The 20,440-nt window shown below is 42.1% G+C and overlaps 1 long non-coding RNA gene across 1 annotated transcript; it reads right to left on the bottom strand.

The window, feature by feature from the left end:
• Positions 1-14,864: 14,864 nt before the first annotated feature.
• On the bottom strand, positions 14,865-17,519 carry LOC121023315 (uncharacterized). Its single transcript, XR_005787343.1, has 3 exons — positions 17,118-17,519; positions 15,892-15,967; positions 14,865-14,956 (listed from the first exon to the last, which is right to left on the bottom strand). It is a non-coding gene; the product is annotated as an uncharacterized LOC121023315 (long non-coding RNA).
• Between the last annotated feature and the right edge of the window lie 2,921 nt (positions 17,520-20,440).

Below are 20,440 nucleotides of genomic sequence, written 5' to 3'. Positions count from 1 at the left end.
TACAGTGGTTACAACAATGTAAAATATGTGTCGGTAAGAGAAAAGACTAGAAGAAAGTCTGGAGAAATGAAGGCAGCTATTGTGCTGTGATGGTGGAAATATGAGTGACATGTCCTTTTTTCATTTTTTTTCAAATGCTGTGATAAATTTTAATAATTAAAAAGGTTTTAGAAAAACTACGTAACGCTCAGCCAGCAGTCCTATTCAAACTTAGCAAACAATAATAATAGGAAAGAGCCAGGAAGTGACCCACCAGCTCCCACGAGGGTGAGAGCCAAGCCCTTGTTGGCAGACTTCCTGTGTACCCGGCGGGCAAAGCCCGTGCTGCCCTGTGGACTCAGCAGGAGTCAGAACACACACAGCAGATGCGTTAGGAGTGAAGAGGAACAAAAGTACCGGTCCGACCCTCCAAACACAACACACATATTTTTGCCTTGTAAATGCCAATTTTTAAAAAGTGAACATTTATCCTGCTACAGAGTTGGAAGTTTACCATTTGAGGGCTTTCTATAATATATGAACAGCCTACAGATCTTCACTGTAGACAAGCCTGCAGGAATAGCAGTGACAATTGGGTGTCAGCACCACACAACACAGAGCACTCACTCTTGTTCAAGAGATCTTGAGAGAATATGCATATACTGTGACCACAGTCACCACATTGCTGAAAACAGTACTGAGGCAAACCACATATGTGAACCCCATGCTCAGGTCATGGTCAGGAGCACCTGCAGCAACATCATGGGCTTGCTCTCACCATTAAGGTGATTCCATCAGGCTCTTTGCACGCACCTGGCACGCATGGGCAGCAATGTGCCTTGCTGCCTGCTGTGCTTTCCAAAGCACTTGTGAAAAGAGAAGGGCAGGAGCCAGGACCACTCAGCCTCTTGAGCCTCCCCTTCCTGCTTCATGAGAGGAAGGGATGTGCTGCCACTCCCCTGTGCTATGTGGCCCCTTCCATGAAGTCCACACCTCCTGTCTGTTCATTGTGCACATCTCCAGGGGTTCGTCTGACTCAACCTCAGCTTCCGGCCCCTGGCCCACTGTGCTGCTTTTCTACTACAGTCTCCACAGAGCTCTAGGAGACCCAGGGAAGGGGCATGGATGGCAAAGTTTGCAGATTTCAGCCATAGTGATCTTCATTAGTAGTGACAACGGTGATGATACCAGCTAGCATTTATTATAGCATTCACGTTTACAGGCATTTACATACATTTACATACATTTGTGGTTTGTTTGTTTTTTTAAATTTTTGAATGTTTATCTTATTTTTGCCAGAGAGAGAGAGAGAGAGAGAGAGAGAGAAGGGGAGGGACAGAGAGAGAAGGGGACAGAGGATCCAAAGCAGGTTCTGTGCTGACAGTCCTATGCAGGGCTTGAACTCAAGAAATGTGAGATCATGACCTGAGCCAAAGTCGGACGCTTAACCGGCTAAGCCACTCAGGTGTTCCTACGTACATTTGTTCATTTAAATTTCTTAACCACACTAGAATGATAATATTAGCATTTCCTGCATTTTGGAATGGAGGAAAGCAAGGTGTAGAGAGCTTAAGTTGCTGAAATTGTGTTTCACCAGATCAGAGATTTTAGAGAGATTGGAACCCTCCTGCACAGTTGGTGGGAATGTAAAATGGTTCAAACTGCTGTGGAAAACAGTTTGGTGGTTCCTCAAAAAGTCAAACACAGAATTTACCACATGGACCAGCAACCCCACTCCTAGGTATACATGCAAAAGAATTAAAAGTAAGGACTTGAAAAAATGCTTGTACCCCAATGTCCATAGCAGATTATTCATAATTACCAAAAGGTGGAAATAACCAATTGTCCATGGATTAACAAAATGTGGTCTACCCATACAATGGAATATTATTCAGCCACAAAAAGGAAGTTCTGACATGGAGGAACCTTGAAAACATGCTAAATGAAATAAGTTAGACACGAAAGGACAAATAATGTATGATTCCACTTGTATGAGGTTCCCAGAACAGCTGAATTCATTCCGGTTTAAAGATGGATAATGGATGGCAGGTGCAAAACTAAAGCAAAATGGGTTTCTGCAGTAATTCGGGTGAGAAATGAAGACTTGCTTGTAAGTGGCTGACAAGATTGATTTGAGAGAGATTAGGAGACTGAAACTGGGCATGGTGGTTCTTGGATTTGGAAAATAGAAGGAGGAACCAAAAATGATCCCTAGGTTTCTGGTTTGGTCAACTGGACAGGTCACTGCTCTGCTCACTGGTTTAATTATCCAGGAAGCTCCCATTCATCGTTTTCCAGGAGTTATTAGCAGGTAATGAGGAAGCAAGTAATGATTTTTAAAAATCATTTGAGGAATACTATACTACTCAGAAACCAAAGGAATGCATGTGGCAACATGGATAAATCTGAAGAATATTGTGTGAAAAAAAGGTGCCAGACAAGAAAAAGTATACATTGGATAACTCCATTTATGTGAAACTCTCGAAGAAGATAAATCTGATCCGCAGTGTCACAAATTTGATCAGTGTTTGCCTGGGGCTTGAATGTGGAAGCTGAGGGAGACTGGGGCCCAGGGAAGTTTTCCAGAGTGATGGGAATGTTGTATATTTTGATGGTGATGGTGGTTACATTGGCCACTAGCATTACAATTTACTTAAAACAAATGCATTTTATTGTATATAAATTGTACTTCAATAAATTTTATCTTAAACTTTTTTTTAAGAATTAGAACTTTAGGCAAATGTATTCTCTTCCTTTGGAGCAGGAATTGTCCTAGATAAGGTCATGGAATTGAACTAGTAACAAATCTTTGCAGTCACATGGATTTCTACTTCTTGAACCTATTACTTAATGAATCTAAGGTTTAAAAAAACATATATATGTGGTTCCAAATCTGTGAGCTTTTCTTTACATCCCACTCACTGAAATAAGTTCAACTGTATTCTTGAAGTTAACAAAATTTAATTTCTTGGATAACTGTTGTTTTAGATTATACTGAGTGTCCATGACTGGGATTACTGCATTGCAGCAAGCAATGTAAGAGGACAGATGGAGCGTCTTGCTTTGAGAGGCACACAGCCTCTGCTTATGTGAACACCCTTATATTTAACCCTCATTTTCAAAAGAATTGGATTTTTGCTGTGACTTGGATATGATTAGGAAAGTGTGGATGGGAGCAATATGGGGCTGACCAGGGCCACACCACCTGCCAGGACACACACTGCCCCTGGCTCCCAGGGCCGTGCACAGGAGGACACTCCTAGGAAGACTCCCCCTCATCACTCAGACTTGAAGTCTAGCACTGCACTACCCAGCACTTTGGTTTCCTTAGTACTGTTTCCAAGTCATTTGGCAGTCCCAGACTGAATGGCACATTTTTTAGCGTCATCAATTGTAAATCAGAAGTTTTGGTTTCTGTTAGGGAACAGGTGCCCATGATGAAAAATTCAAGTGTCTCTCCCTCTCCGCCTATCCCCCATTACCAGGGGAACTTTTACAAGCAGATTGTGTACACTGATTGACATGGACAAGCATATGGGTAAATAGATCCTTTGAAAAATGGTAGCAATCTTTATGTACCATTCTGGGTTTCCATTCTTTTTTCTGATATAAACTGTAGTTATTTTAGAAAATCCAGAGTAGAGGGGCACCTGGGTGGCTCAGTTGGTTAAGCATCAGACTCTTTGACTTCATCTCAGGTCATGATCTCACTGTCCTGAGATTGAGCACTGCATCAGGCTCGGCACTGGGTGTGGATCCTGCTTAAGAGTCTCTCTCTCCCTTTTCTACTTCCCCTCCCTTGCTCTCTCTCTCTCTCTGTTTCAAAAAAAAAGAAAAAAGAAAAAGAAAATAAAAAAAGAAAATACAGAGTAACTATACTACTGTACATAAGTTTTTTTTTTTACCTTGGTTGCATACATGATTTTTGTGAATCAACTTTATTAAGGTATTGTCTATATACAATAGAGAGCACTTAGTTTAAGTGAGTTTCATGAGTTCTCACAAGCGTGTATACCTGTGTAAGTAACCATTGTCACAATCAAGACATAGAACACTTCCATGGCCCGAAAATTTCCTTTGTGACTCTTCCTGGTCAATCCCCTCACCTCCCAAACCATGCTCCAGGGAACCACTGACCTGTTTCCTGTCACTCCAGATTGGATTTGTCCTTTTTAGAGTTTTCTATAGATGAAACCACGCCATCTGTGGTTTGTTTGTTTGGTTTTTTTTTTACTTATTTTATTCAACATAATGTCTGTGAGATTTATCCACTTGTGGCATCTTCAGTAGTTTCTCCTTTTTATTGCTAATAGTGTTCCACTGCACCACTATACCACAATTGTTCATCACATGTTGATGGACATTGAAGTTGTTTTCAGGGTTTTTAAAAAAAATTTTTAATGTTCATTTATTTTTGAGAGGGAGAGAGAGACAGTGTGAGCAGGGGAGGGGCAGAGAGAGAGAGGGAGAGAGAATCCAAAGTAGGTTCCAGGCTCTGAGCTGTTAGCACAGAGCTGGATAGGGGGCTTGAACCCAAGAACTGTAAGATCATAACCTGAGCCACGGTTGGATGCTTAACTAACTAAGCCACCCAGGCGCCCCAGTTTTTGACTATTATTAAATAAAGCTGCTGTGTGAGTCTTTGCAAGGACAGATGTTTTCTGTTATGTATTACATAGCAAGGAATTGCTGAGTTGTAAATAGGACATAAATGTTTAAGAGTGAAGAAAACTGCCCAACTTTTTCAAGCATACCATTTTCTTTTTTTTAAATGTTTATTTGTTTATTTATTGAGAGAGGGAGCTCAAGCAGCAGAGGGGCAGAGAGAGAGGGAGAGAGAGAAACCCCAAGCAGACTCCATGCTGACAGCACAGAGACCGAAGTGGGGCTCCATCCCACAAACCCATGAGATCATGACCTGAGCTGAAACCAAGAGCCGGAAACTCAACGGTCGGAGCCACCCAAGAACCCCACCAATCATATCATTTTTCATTCTCAACAGTAACGTATATCTCCTTGGCAAAACTTGACATGGTTGATCTTTTAAATTTTAGCAATTCGAATGGATGTCTCATGCTATCTCACTATGGTTTCAATTTGTATTTCCTTTATAACTAGAGATATTAAACATCTTTTCATGTGCTCATTGGCCACTGGTATATCTTCTGTAAAACACCTGCTCAAATCTTTTGCTTAATGCATAAGGAAGTTTTGCTTTTTTCTGATTTTTAAGTTATACATTCTTCATGGATTCTGCATAAAAGTCCTTTGTCAAATGTACAGTTTTTGGCTCATCTTTTCCTTTTCTTAAGGGTGCTTTTAAAATAAGTTTTTAATTTTGATAAATTTAAATTAATCAACTTTTTTTCTTTTATGGTTTATGCTTTTTCATGTTCTAAGAAATCTGCCAAGGTGGCAAATATTTTCTTCTGTGTTTTCTTCTTCAAGTTTTATAATGTTAGCTTTTATATTTAGCTTTATGATCTATTTCAGGTTAATTTTTGCATACTTTATCAGATAGGGATCAAGATTCATTTCTTCCCATGTTGATATCCAACAGTCCCAGCATCAACTGTTGAAGAAAAAACTGTCCTTTCCTCCACTGAATTCCCTTGGCAACTTTGTCAAAATCAATTGACTATGTATCTGTGAGTTTATTTCTGTTTCATTGATCTATATGTCTACCTTAATGCCAGTACCACACTGTCTTGATGATTATAACTTTGTGTGAGTTTTGAAATAAGATAGTGTAGGGGTGCCTAGGTGGCTCAGTCGGTTGAGCGTCTGACTTCAGCTCAGGTCATGATCTCGCAGCTCGTGAGTTTGAGCCCCGTGTCGGGCTCTCTGCTGACAGCTCAGAGCCTGGAGCCTGTTTCAGATTCTGTGTCTCCCTCTCTCTCTGTCCCAACCCACTCGCATTCTCTGTCTCTCTCAAAAATAAATAAACATTAAACATTTTTTTTAAATAATATAGTGTAGATTTTCCAATTTTGTTTTTAATTTTCTTTTTTTTACATAAAAATTTTATTTTATTTTTAAAATTTTATTTTAGATAAACTGAATTATTTACATTATTTAAGATATGTAAGAATTTTTATTTCTTTCATTTTCTTTTTTTAATTTTTAATTTTAATTTTTAATTTTTATTTTTTTTCAATATATGAAATTTATTGTCAAATTGGTTTCCATACAACATCCAGTGCTCATCCCAAAAGGTGCCCTCCTCAATACTCATCACCCACCCTCTGCTCCCTCCCACCCCCCATCAACCCTCAGTTTGTTCTCAGTTTTTAACAGTCTCTTATGCTTTGGCTGTCTCCCACTCTAACCTTTTTTTTTTTTTTTTTTTTTTTTTTCCCTTCTCGGATGTGGAGAAATGGGAACCCTCTTGCACAGTTGGTGGGAATGCAAATTGGTGCAGCCACTCTGGAAAGCAGTGTGGAGGTTCCTCAGAAAATTAAAAATAGACCTACCCTATGACCCAGAAATAGCACTGCTAGGAATTTACCCAAGGGATACAGGAGTACTGATGCATAGGGGCACTTGTACTCCAATGTTTATAGCAGCACTCTCAACAATAGCCAAATTGTGGAAAGAGCCTAAATGTCCATCAACTGATGAATGGATAAAGAAATTGTGGTTTATATACACAATGGAATACTACGTGGCAATGAGAAAGAATGAAATATGGCCTTTTGTAGTAACGTGGATGGAACTGGAGAGTGTGATGCTAAGTGAAATAAGCCATACAGAGAAAGACAGATACCATATGGTTTCACTCTTATGTGGATCTTGTTTTTAATTTTCAAAAGAGGTCTGATTAAAAAAAAACTTGGCTTCAGCCCTTTGCATTTCCACACACTTTTTAGAACAAACTTGCCATTTTTTACATAAAAGCTTCTGGGATTTTTATTTGCTATTGTATTTAATCTATAGATTAATATGGGGGGAATTGAAAAGTTAACAATATTAAATTTTCTGATTCATGAATTTGGTATATCTTTTCATTTATTTAAGTATTTTTGAATTTATCTCAGCAATATTTTGTAATTTTTAGTGTACCTCTCTTGCATATAGTTTGTTATATTTCCCCTTTAGTATGTTGTGTTTTTGATGGTATTGTAAATGGTATTTTTAAACTTTTAAATTCCAATTGCTTATATCCAGCATTTGAAGAAACAACTGATTCTTGAATATTAACTTTGTGTCCTATGATTAGCTTATTAATTCTTAATAGCTTATTAATTCTAGATTTTTGATAGAGTCCTTGGAGTTTTCATGGTACATGGTCATGTCCTATTTAAGATGGACATGGTGTCTATCAATAAAGATAGTTTTACTTCCTTCCAGTTTGTATACTTTTCTTTTTCTTGCCTTAGCCCACTGGCTAGCATTGCCACTAGAATGTTGAATAAAAACAGCAAGAACATCCCTGTCTTGTTACTGACTGGAGGAGGAAGTGTTCAATTTGTCCTATAATATTAGCTCTATGTTTTTAGTATTTGCTCTCTACAAGGTTATGGAAACTCTCTTCCCTCCTTAATTTGCTGTGCGTCTTTTGTTGTTGTTTTGATTTGGTTTGATTTAATCATGAACAGGTGTTGAATTCTGTCATGCCTTTTTTTTTTTTGCAACTGTTGAGATGATCATGTTTTCTTAAATTATTATTCTGTTAATATAGTAAATTACATTGATTTTTTTTAAGTGTTAAATTAATCTTGAGGTGCCTAGGTGGCACAGTTGGTTAAGCTTCTGACTCTTGATTTCAGTTCAGTTCATGATCTCATGGTTTGTTAACTCAAGCCTTGCATTGGGCTCTGTGCTGACAGCATGGAGCCTGCTTGGGATTCTCTCTCTTTTTCTCTCTCTCTGCCCCTCCCCCACCTGTGCTCTTGCTCTCTCTCTCTCTCTCTCTCTCTCTCAAAAATAAAATAAACCAAAAAAATCAATCTTGCATTACTGGGATAAACTCCACTTGTCCAGGTTAATAGTCTTTTTTTATGTGTTGCTGGATTCAATGGGCAAATATTTTGAAAGAGTTTTAATGTCTATTTACATATGAGATACTGGCCTGTAGATTTCTCCTAATATTTTCCCCAGGTTTAGGTATTAGGGTGGTGCTGGCTTCATAGCATGAGCTGGGAAGTACTCTCTCCTCTTTTGTTCTCTCAGAGATATTGTGTAAAATTGGCACTATTTCTTCCATAAATGTTGGGTAAAGTTAATCCTTGGAGTCACATGGGCTTGGAGTTTTCCTTGTGGGAAGGTTTTCAAATATAAATTTAATATCTTTAGTTCATGCAGGGCTACTCAGATTTTCTCTTTCCTCTTGAGTCCATTTTGGTAATTTGAGTATTTAAGTAGTTTGTTTTATCCAAGTTTTTGGATTTACTAGCATAAAGTTGTTTATAATTTTCTCCTATTTCCCTTATAATGTTTGTGGAATCATTTCCTGCCTTATTGCCTATACTGGTAACTTAGGTCTCTCTCTTTTTTTCTTAATCAGTCTAACTAGAGTTTTATCAGTTGTATGGCTCTTTTAAAGAACCAGCCATTGGGGCACCTGGGTGGCTAAGTTGGTTGATCCTCCAACTTCAGCTCAGGTCATGATCTCATGGTTCATGGGTTCAAGCCCTGCTTCGGGCTCTGTGCTGATAGCTCAGAGCCTGGAGCCTTCTTTGGATTCTGTGACTCCCTCTCTTTCTGCTCCTCCCCCATTCATGCTCTATCTCTGGCTCTCAAAAATAAACAGCAATTTTCTTTTTTTAATTTAAAGAAACAGCCATTGATTTCACTGGTTTTTAGCTACTGCTTTTCTGTTTTATTTTATTGATTTTGGTTCTTTAATATTTTCCTCTATTTGGGGTTTAATTTTTTTTCTTCTTAAATGTGAGGCTTAGATCATGGTTTATAAGGCCTTTCTTTCTTCCCAATACAAAAATTTAAAGTTATAAATTTCCCTCTAAATACTGCCTTAACTGCATCCCACAAATTTTATTACTATTTTTTTTAATCATCATTCAATTCAAAATATCTTCTAATTTTCTTTGTGACTTCTTGAACTTTGGGATTATTTGAAAAATGTATTAATTTCCAGATATTTAGGAGTTTTTTCCAGATGTCCTTCTGTTATTGATTTCTAATTTTTGTTGTGGTCAGAGATCATACTATGTCAATAAAGTCACACTGATAAGGTTGCTCATGTATTCTGTATCCTTATACTGATTTTCTGTCTACTTGTTCTATCATTTACTGAAAGGTGTTGAGATGTCTAACCACAAGTGTGTATTATCTACTTATTTTAATTTGGTCACTTTTTGCTTCATATATTTTGAGTCTCTGTATTGGGTGTATATATATTTAGAATAATTATGTTTTCTTGGTAAGTGTTGATCTCTTATCAATATGAAAAATCCCCATCCCTATTCCCCCTGCCCCTGACAACCACCATTCTACTTTCTGTCTCTATGAATTTGACTGCTCTAGGATCCGCATATAAGTGGAATCATAAAGCATTTATCATTTTGTGTCTGGTTTAGTTCATTTAGCATAATGCATTCAAGTTTCATCCATGTTGTAGCATGTGTCAGAATTTCCTTCCTTTTTTTATGGCTAAATTCCATTGTATGTATATACCATATTTTGTTCATCCATTCATCTGCTGATGGATATTTGGGTTATTTCCACCTTTTGGCTATTGTACATCATGCTTTCAACTCTTTTCAGTACCTAAGAGTGGAATGGCTGAGTCATATGGTAATCCTATGTCTAACTTTTCAAGGAACTGCCAAACTTCCAATTTTCCACATCCTCTGAACACTTGCTATTTTTTCATGTTTATTTCTATATTTTTGAGAGAGAGGGAGAGAGCAGGAGAGGAGCAGAGAGAGAGGGAGACAGAGAATCCCAAGCAGGCTCTGCACTGCCAGCACAGAGCCTGACAAGGGGCTCAAACCCAGAAACTGTGAGATCATGACCCAAGCTGAAATCAAGAGTTGGTCATCCAACCAACTGAGCCACCCAGGCACCCCTTGACAGTAGCCATTGTAAGGGGTGTGAGATGATATCTCATCATAGTTTTGATTTGCATTTTCCTAGTGACTAGTGATGTTGAGCATTTTCCATGTGCTTAGTGGCCACTTGTATGTCTTCTTTGGAGGAATGCCTATTCAAGTACTTTGTCTATTTTTCAATTAGGCTGTTTGGTTTTTTGTTGTTGAGCAACATTCTTTTTTTTTTTTAATGTTTATTTATTTTTGAGACAGAGAGAGAGCATGAATGGGGGAGGGTCAGAGAGAGAGGGAGACACAGAATCTGAAGCAGGCTCCAGGCTCTGAGCTGTCAGCACAGAGCCCGACACAGGGCTCGAAACCACAGACTGTGAGATCATGACCTGAGCCGAAGTCAGATGCTTAACCAACTGAGCCACCCAGGCACCCCAACATTCGGTTTTTTAAAAATACATTTTAGGGGCATCTGGGTGGCTCGGTTGGTTAAATGTCTGACTCTTGATTTCGACTTGGGTTTGTTAGTTCGAGCCCTGCATCTGGCTCTGCACTGTCAGCATGGAACCTGCTTGGAATTCTCTTTCTCCCTCTATCTCTGCTCTTCCCCCACTTGTTCTCTCTCTCTCAAAATAAATAAATAAACATTTTTTAAAAACCCACATTTTATCTTGATTTGTTTTGCCAACTGAGAGATGTTTTATTTTCACCATCAGAAGCTCAAAATAATAAAAAAAATAATATCATATTCAAGGCCACATTTTTTCTCCCATAATTTTTAACAATTATTGACATTCCACTGAAGTGACTCAATGTGTATAAATATGAGATTTACATTTCCCTCCATCATTCATGTAAGAATACACATTTAGCAATGTGGCAGAAGACCTAAAAGCATACCTGTTTGTATATAAACTAAAAACAAAATCTGTTTCTTCCTATCCCACTGGAACATTAGCATTCCTCATATTACTGATACTCATGATTTTGACCACAATTTCTAATAAATATGTGGCACCAACTCTGAGAGTAAGTGAATGGTTATCAGATCAACATACCACTCTTCCTCTCTGTTTCAAAACCATGACAGGAAATGGAAAAAAGGAAAACCCCTCAGAGTTTTTGAGCTGGTGACGGTGTCCCTGACCAGCACAGGAAGGAAATGACCATGGAGACACCTGTGCAGTGGCTAGAGCCAGGCTTGACCCTTCTGGATGTCATGCAAATAGCACACACACCCACTCAGGGCGGGTAACATAGTATGCTGGGCACCATCCCACTGGGTCAGCAGAACATGGGAATTAGCAGTTCATCTCTCCCTCAGACTTTCTTTCTAGAAGCCTCATTTTTAATACAAACTGAAATACTTAAGGATGGCATATCTGTGGTTTGCTTCTAATTAATCCAGGAGTGGGGACAAGGGGCTGGATGAAACAGGATGGGTGTGAATTGGGACTTGTTAGGGCTGGGGCAGGATCATGGGAGGTCACGTGCTATTCTGTTTGTGCATATATTTGTATTTTTCTATAACAAAGTTTTTTTTAAAAAGGAAGTTTCCTCCCTTTTTTCCTCCTTGGCACTTTCTAAATATCCAAATGTTAATCATGCTCTCTAAGCAAAAACTAAAGAGTGATCATCTCAGCAGAAATGACTCAACCCTAATCAGCCAGAAGTCTTACAAATGGGGGTGCCTGGGTGGCTCAGTTGGTTAAGTGTCCGACTTCAGCTCAGGTCATGATCTCAGTTTGTGGGTTTGAGCCCAAAGTCGGGCTCTATGCTGACAGCTTGGAGGCTGGAGCCCGCTTCAGATCCTGTGTCTCCCTTTCTCTCTGCCCCCTCCCCTGCTCATGCTGTCACTCTCTCAAAAATAAACAAATGTTTTAAAAAGAAGTCTTACAAATGAACTCTATACATTTGTTCACTCCATGTATATTTATTGGGAAACTACACTGTACCAGGTCCCCTTCTGTCACCAAGGAGCAGCAGGGAGCAGATGTCCTATGGAGTGGCATGAGGGACACAAAATGTGGGCAGAGTGGAAAGCAGAGCCAAGTGAGGGTGGTCCTTAAGGGCTGGAGGTTCTGGGAAGCCACAGTGTGGCCAGGCCAGGCTGGGTTGGGTGGGTGGGCCTGCAGGTCTGGAGAGACTGTGGTTTGTATCCAGGAGACGTGGACACCTGCCTTTACATAGGCCTGACTAATCACTAACCACATCTTAACCACAGCTCACCATTTTACCAAGGGATAAACAGGGACTCCACCCAACTGGGATGTTGGAGCCCCAGGGAGAAGACAGGAAGAACCCAGCTCTGGCCCTCTCCACAGCCTGGCAGTCAACAGGTACCAAACAATTGGCCCAAGGAAGGCTGTGACATAGGTCATGCCCAGGGTACAGAGCTGGGCACTGCAGTGGCGGGAAGAGAGCACTTGGCCTCCAGTCCCCTGCACAGACAGGCTTATACCCTCTGAGAGGCAGAGGCTGACTTCCTTTCTCCTGGACTCCATAATGTCAGAACTGCCAAGTGCATGAAGGAGCCAAACAGTCCTCATGAGGACAGAAACCCAAGGCCCAGTAGGACAAGGGACTCTTCCATTGTGGACCTGACTTTCCATATTCACACTAGAGCTGTTCACTTCTTCTTCCAGCAGATACTTACTGGGTGCCTACTCACCACCAGCAGATACTTACTGGGTGCCTACTCACCAGAGAAAGCAGACTCTGAGCAGCCCTGGGAGAAGTGAGTTGGGGACAGAGCCTACTCCAGACAGCAAGGACAGTCTGCTGTAGGGAAGGTTCTGCAGCATGTCCCGAATCTTAAGGGACCAAGAACAGAGTTGTCAAGATTCTTCAGAGGAGAGCAAGCAGGACCTAGGGACAACAGACAGACACAGGGTGCTGGGGGTGACAGAGAAGAAGGGGAGGTTCTCAGACTGCCGTTAGGTTGGGTGCATCCTTAGACTAGAGCTGTTAATATCCATATCACATAAAGAACTGTTATAGCTCAGTAGAAAAAGGAAAGTAACCCTAAAGAAAAATGGGCAGGGGCGCCTGGGTGCCTCAGTTGGCTGGGCTGGGTGGCTGACTTCGGCTCAGGTCATGATCTCGCAGCTCGTGAGTTCGAGCCCCACATCGGGCTCTGTGCTGACAGCTCAGAGCCTGGAGTCTGCTTCAGATTCTGTGTCTCCCTCGCTCTCTGCCCCTCCCCCGCTCATGCTCTGTCTCTCTCTTTCAAAAATAAACATTAAAAAATTTTTTTAAAAAGAAAAATGGGCAAAAGATACAATTTTCTCATGAAAACTGGCTACAGCCAGTGGACATTTTAAAGGATACTTACATTTGCAAGTAATAGATGCAATGTAAATTAAAGTGTCGCTAAAATAAGACTTTTCACCCAAGAGACTATGAAAAACTCAGAAAGGTAAAGTCCAGGACTGGTTAAAGGGAAATGGGCCTTCTGGAGCAACTGGTCAATGTCTGTTAAAACTATGAAGTGTGCACGCACTTTGACCCAGTGATTCCACCTGGAAGACTCCAGCCTGCCAAAATACTCACAAATGTCCACAAATGAAAACATGCCCTCAAGGACCCCCACTACAGTGCTACTTTTTAAATTTTTTTAATGTTTTATTTATTTTTGACAGAGTGAGAGACAGAGCATGAGCAGGGGAGGGGCAGAGAGAAGGAGACAGAATCCGAAGCAGGCTCCAAGCTCCGAGCTGTCAGCACAGAGCCCAATGTGGGGCTCAAACTCTCGAACCGCGAGATCATGATCTGACCCGAAGTTGGATGCTCAACCGACTGAGCCACCCAGGCACCCCAACACTACTTTTTAAGAGCAGGAAATCTGTAGACAGCCTAGGCGTCCTGTAACCGAGGAAAAATTAAATAAATAGCGATGCATCCGTGTAACAAGATACCATACAGGCATGGAAGAAAAAGTTGAAGGAATATGTCAACGGCGATGCCCTCCGGAAGACAGGATTGTAGGAGGAGACTTTATGATACAGAAACATCAGGAAAAATTTTTTTCAAAGCAAACAAGCTGCTGAGTTGGTGGTGTGGGTAAATGCTGAGTAAAATTTAGGTAAAATGGAAAACCATGTGTGCGTGCACATATGTACATATGCAGAACAGTACTGGGTCTGTAAGGGTATGTGTCTGGATGCACGTGCCATGGCTTAACATCTTTATGACAAGCATGCTCACGCATAACCTGTTTGATTCAATTTATTGTTTTTATTTTTATGTTTACTTATTTTGAGAGAGAGAGAGAGTGAGTGACAGAGAGCAAGCAGGGGAGAGAGACAGAGAGAGAGAGAGAGAGAGAGAGAGAATCCCAAGCAGGCTCCTCCACACAGTCCACGCAGAGCCCAATGTGGGGCTTGAACTCACGAACCGTGAGATCATGACTGGAGCCAAAACCAAGTCGGATGCTTAACCAACCGAACTACCCAAAGGTCCCATAACTTGTTTAATTTTAAAAAGGAAACTACCCAAGGTGGGCTGGAGCTGGTCACCGTTGTCCTATCCTAGTTTCTCACGGAGGGTTCCTCTTTCCAAGCAGCTCTGACTCCCAGCACCATGCGCATGTGAGGAGTCACCGGCTTCTTCCCTCTGCCCACATCTCAGCCCTGAGCTCCAACCCCATGTGACCAACTGTCTCAGCATTATCTCCCTCCACCTCTACCAGACCAAACACAGGGCTTCTCCTCCACATCAGGCCCTCCCTTCTGGTGCCCATCTCAGCACATGGCGGACCATCACCATCACGCTGACCCTCCCTCTCCCTGACCCACATCCACATGGTCAGCAGCTTGTCCCCACCTCCACCCCAGACAGCCTCAGTGTCTCACCTATATGACAACTCCTGCCCCCCACTCACCCTCCACGCTGTAGCCAAAATGGTGCCTGGGAAGGGGAGGTGGATCCATAGCTACTTCCTGCTTCAGCTGCTTACTAGCTGTCCATTGCTCCTAGGACCAAGGGAAATTCTATAACAAGGCCTGGCAACATGCCCAGCCCACCTCCAAGCCACAATCCCCTCCCTTAGGACTCTATCACCCTGACCGCTTCAGGTCCCTGGCACTACACAAGCCCATCTCACCTTCTAGAACTCTCTTCTCCCTTTCTCCTTGGCATCCAGTTAGTCACGCTTCAGACTTCAACTGGGTAAATCCTTCTGTGAAGGAAGCCTTCCTCCCCCTAGCAGTTTCTACTATTCAAAGTTTTCCTAATACCTCATCTCTGTGCTTCAAAGAATGCCTCTCTGTTTGATATTCAGTATTTGTGTGATGTGAGATTCATGTCTGTCCCCCATCGCTCTGAGCACCATGAAAGTAGAGAATTGTCACTGCACCCAAACACCCAGCACAGCGTTTGCAGCAGAGACAGGGTGCAGTGAGAATTGCACGGACCAAACATTTACACAAATGTTTAAATACCGCACATATTTTTAAACATACACAAAGAGTATGATGAATCCCTGTGTGGCCACCATCCGGCTTCGCTAACTATCAACATGCTGCCATTTCTCTCTCCACCCGCCACGCCTTTTTGCTTCTTTGTTCTTTTGCTTGTTCTACTCACAAAAACTTCACTATGTACACAGTGACACTTTTACACACACACACACACACACACACACACGCATGGACAGGAGGAGCTTTGTGTATCTGCTCGGAACACACCGTGAGCAGCCATCACACAGCACACGGGGAGTGCCACATAGGGCCATCTGCTTCCCACATACTCGGTTTCTCAAGAAGCTGAGACTGGACCCCTCAGAAGAGCTGCCTCGTACCTCAGGTGGAAAAGTTATTTGGCTGTAAGCCGAGTATCTCCCAGTGCGCTGTCACACCCTTCCCGACCCGAACAAACACAAAGAGACGCGTCCCATCAAGTCACCTACTTGGCTGAACTGTGCACCTGGTCACCCTCTGAGAAGCTTCCTTCGTGGGTATTTTTCTCCCCTACACAAAGCATGCCTACGAAGTAAACGGAGAATGACAAAAACAGGAAAGCCCAATTTTGCAGAGACTGAGGAGCCAAGGCCTGCCTGATAACGGGGCCCAAACTCGTAACTTGGATCCCAAAGAAAACAAACGATGCCATGGTTTCTGTGTCCACTTCCAAACTAAGAAATACACTGCAAGGAATAAATCACAGTTTCACAGATAGGAACTGCTAGCACTTACCGATCATATAATGAATAGGGACAAATGTGTTTATCCTTAACAGTCACAAATAATTTCACAGCTGTTAGTTTTGGCAGCCACCGCTTTGGAGGCAGTATGGGCTTGTGACACACATCTCCATCACCGGCTCAGGCAAAAATCCCATATGCCAAAGGTATGTAATTGTCCGGAGGAAAAAGAGGCTTACGTAATAAGATTTTTAATACTTAAGAGTGCCTGGGTGGCTCAGTTGGTCAAGTGTCAGACTTCAGTTCATGTCACAATCTCACGGTTTGTGAGTTCAAGCCCTGCATTGGGCTTGCTGCTGAGTGCCGAGCCCGCTTCGGATCCTCTGTCTCCCGCATGCGCGTACTCTCTCTTTCTCAAAAATAAATAAACATTAAATTAAAAAAAAAAAGATTTTTAATAGTCAACACTTAAAAACACATGAAAGTATTTTTTTAAGACCCATAGTAAATTCAGAGATGTGTGAGGATCAATGCTTTATCCATTTACCAATCCAGATCACATGGCCGCTTCCCACTGACTCTGTCAGGACACTAGGCACAACACTGCAGACAAGCCCAGGTTGTCTGTGCTTCTCCTGTGGCCCCCACCGAACCAGCTTACCTCCAGCCTTTCTGCTCTAAATGCTGCCCTGCCCCCCACCCTCCAGCCCCCCAGCCACCAATAGGCTCCATCTCTACCACCATTATTTATACCTGAGAGTCTGGAAGGCCAGACACTGGCAAGTGACGCTATGTGGTCAGAGAGGTGGCCCTCAGCCTTCCCAGATTAAGCCAGTAGCTGAGAAACTCAGAGGTGTTTGAGTCATTGGATCTTATTTTTCGGGGGTGGGGTGGGGGGAGGCATTTCAGAAAATTATCTTCTACACACATGCCAAATCTTTCCGAGTTTTCAAACTAACACCACTCGCTGAACCGACCGCACTGCTGCCTACCTTGGGTTGCCGGCTCAGATGTCTCCCCCCTGAGGGCAGAGGCCAACGCTCCTTACTGCCTCGGCTTCCGCAAACCCAAGGCTGCAGAATTTGTGTGTGCCCTCAAATCCTCCAGCAAATTCCCATTTCAGTTCCGTCGAGGAGAAAAGCTGCCCCTTATTTAACTTGAACAACAAAGAAGGATAAGAAGGTGTACCGAGATCTTGCAAACAACAAAAACAAAACAGTTTTGGCTGCTGAATGATTGCTGTTCCTAGTTAAGATCTCAAAGACAAATCCTATCGGGGGTGATGTGCCTAGTGGTCAGGAGCTGAGGTTCTGGGCCTAATATCCTGAGTTCAATTGCTGGTTCTGCCTCTCACTGACTAAGTGACTTGGACCAGTTACTCTACCTCGCTTCTACCTCACTCCATTACTCCCCCTCACTCCAAACTTCCTCCCCCTCGCTCCCACCTCACTCCATCTCAATCCAAATTTACTTCACTCCAACTTTATTCCACCTCACTCCACCCCATTCCAATCTTACTCCAACTTTACTATCAGTAAAAATAGTGATAATGATCACACCTAACTCGTGAGGTGTTGCAAGATTAAATGAGAAAATGCACATGAAGTACCTATGGACGCATAACCCCTGAACAACACCGGTTTGACCTGCATACGTCCACTTAGACAGGGATTTTTCTTGATAAATACCAAAGTGTAAATGTATTTTTCTCTTCCTTACGATTTTTTTTTCTCCAGCTTACTTTTTTGCAAGAATACCATCTACAATACATATAACACACAAAATAATTAACTAAGTGTTCATGTTATCAGTAAGACTTCTGGTCGACAGTAGGGCTATTCATAATTAAGTTTTGGGAGAGACTTAAGTTACATATAGATTTTTGACTGTGGGGAGTTTGGTGTCCCTACCCCCATGTTGCTCAACTGTACTATGTTTATGAAGCATGCAATAAATATTAACCACTATTTTTATTAGTCTTTGAAGATTTGAAATTCAGTTAAAAATTATGAATAAAACTCAAACTTTATTTATAAATATATGATAAATTATATTTATAAATTTATAATAATTTATAAACTTAAAATAAATTTATAAATAAAATATATAAATCATTATTGCTACTTAATTTTATTTTAAAATGTTTATTTATTTATTTTTGAGAGAGAGAGAGAGAGAGAGAGACAGAGACAGAGAATCCCAACCAGGCTCTGTGCTGACAGCACAGAGCCCGATGTGGAGCTCCATCTCATGAACAGTAAGATCATGCCCTTGAACCAAAATCAAGAGTTGGATGCTTAACCTCACTGACTGAGCCACCCAGGTGCCCCAAGCTACTTCATTTTAAACAAAACATTAATTTGTTATTTACATTCATCTGAGCAGAGCTTTGAAATACTTCTGGGACACAGATCAGATAGTCAAGAAAAAGAAAAAGTCCCTCAGATAACTGTGTCACCTCTGGCAAGGTACCTAATCTCTTCATGCCTTAATCTTCTCAACTATAAAACAGAACTACAGTTAGCCTACTCCGAATAGTGGTGATAGAAGTCAATATGCCCCTCTTAATGCACCTAGCAAGTACACGATCATTGGAGAACAGTGTTTTAAGAGAAGGCAGGCCCCTGACAGAGCTCCACAGAGCTGGAGTCCTCCCGGTAGACCCCTAGGATCTTGGTTCCTTCTGGCTAAACTCTTAGGGTCAGCTATTCCATGAACAGAAATGGAGGCATCCAGGTGATCACCAGAAGTTATGACACCAGGCAAGAGGTTAGAGATCGCCCCGTCCCAAATCATTCTTTTATTTTTTTTTTTTTTAAATTTTTTTTCAATGTTTTTATTTATTTTTGGGACAGAGAGAGACAGAGCATGAACGGGGGAGGGGCAGAGAGAGAGGGAGACACAGAATCGGAAACAGGCTCCAGGCTCCGAGCCATCAGCCCAGAGCCTGACGCGGGGCTCGAACTCACGGACCGTGAGATCGTGACCTGGCTGAAATCGGACGCTTAACCGACTGCGCCACCCAGGCGCCCCGCAAATCATTCTTTTAAAGATGGCCTTGCCAAGACCATTCAGGCATACGTGAGTGCTCAGTTTCTTCCACAGCCAGCTCACTGTCACCAGGCAGCCTCCATCTTGCCCTACAACTGGGGGAATCTTGTTCACTCAGTGCTCATCTGCCTCTTTTCTGTGAACTAATGGGGATGACAGCCAAATCTGCTTGTGCCCACCTCTAATTGTGCCCTCTTTTTTTTTTTTTTCAACTTAATCTGTATGTATTTCCTCTATATTTTACACTGCAGCAGTTCAGCTGTATCTTGGGAATTTAGAACACTGGAAAGTGCTCAGTAAATTTGTCAAATGAATCACCCCGACATCATGAAGTGAATACTGCCATCCCTAGTTGGCATGTGAGGAGACAAGCTTATCAAGGTTAAGTGAACTGCCATTCTGCTTAGCCAGTAAACTGCCAGTAGGTATCTCTACTCCTCCTCCTCAGGCCCCATGCACCACCCCCCTCCAGCCTCCAGTTCCCACCCCACTACCCCCACACCAGTCTTCTTCTTGCATGCCCCACCATAGCCCAGCTTCAGCCTCCACTCTAACTTACCAACACCTCCTCCATGGAGAATAAAACTCAAGCTCTACCTCCCACCTCACACTCCAGAACTTAGTTCTACTAGTTGATCTAGTTTTATATTCCCACATCTGCATCTAGTGCTCTAAGCATATCACAAATGGCCTGGCCTTCCCACCCGTGCATCTTCTGTGCCTCAGATGCCCACACTGCTTAGGAACTCCCGTTTCCCTGAAATGCAGGCCTCTCTCCTCCAGGAAGCCCTCCCTGCCCTCACCCCCACCTCAGTCTCAATAAAGACACCTGTAATGCTGTACACCACATGGATAAAGACATAACCATCTAGGTATGCATCCATTTTCTTTATTCAACTACAAACACCTAGAAGGCAGAGACTAGGTCTTTTCTGGTCTTGAATGTTGAATACCTGGCAAAAGGTCTGCACTTGGTAGAAACTCAAATGTATTAATGACTCATTCCCCCCTGGTTTTCCAGACCCTGGAGTCATCCTACAGTAGGCTGTACTGGGGAGACACTGAAGCCTGTCGATTACTATCTTCAAAATCTCCCTGAAATCCTGCTTCTGTCTCCATCCCCACTGCACTGCCTGGCTCAGGCCCTCATTACTCCCAGGACTATGAGATTAACTTCCTTCCTCCAACATCCCCTTTGTATAATTACAATTCCTGTCTGGTTCCTGCCAGAGATACTTTGCTGAAATACACATCTGAGGTCAGT

Source organism: Herpailurus yagouaroundi, unplaced genomic scaffold (genome assembly GCF_014898765.1).
Source record: "Herpailurus yagouaroundi ecotype Mexico unplaced genomic scaffold, PumYag 545, whole genome shotgun sequence".
NCBI lineage: Eukaryota > Metazoa > Chordata > Mammalia > Carnivora > Felidae > Herpailurus > Herpailurus yagouaroundi.
Note: the sequence above shows the minus strand (reverse complement) of the source record. Positions and strands in the feature narration are given on the sequence as shown.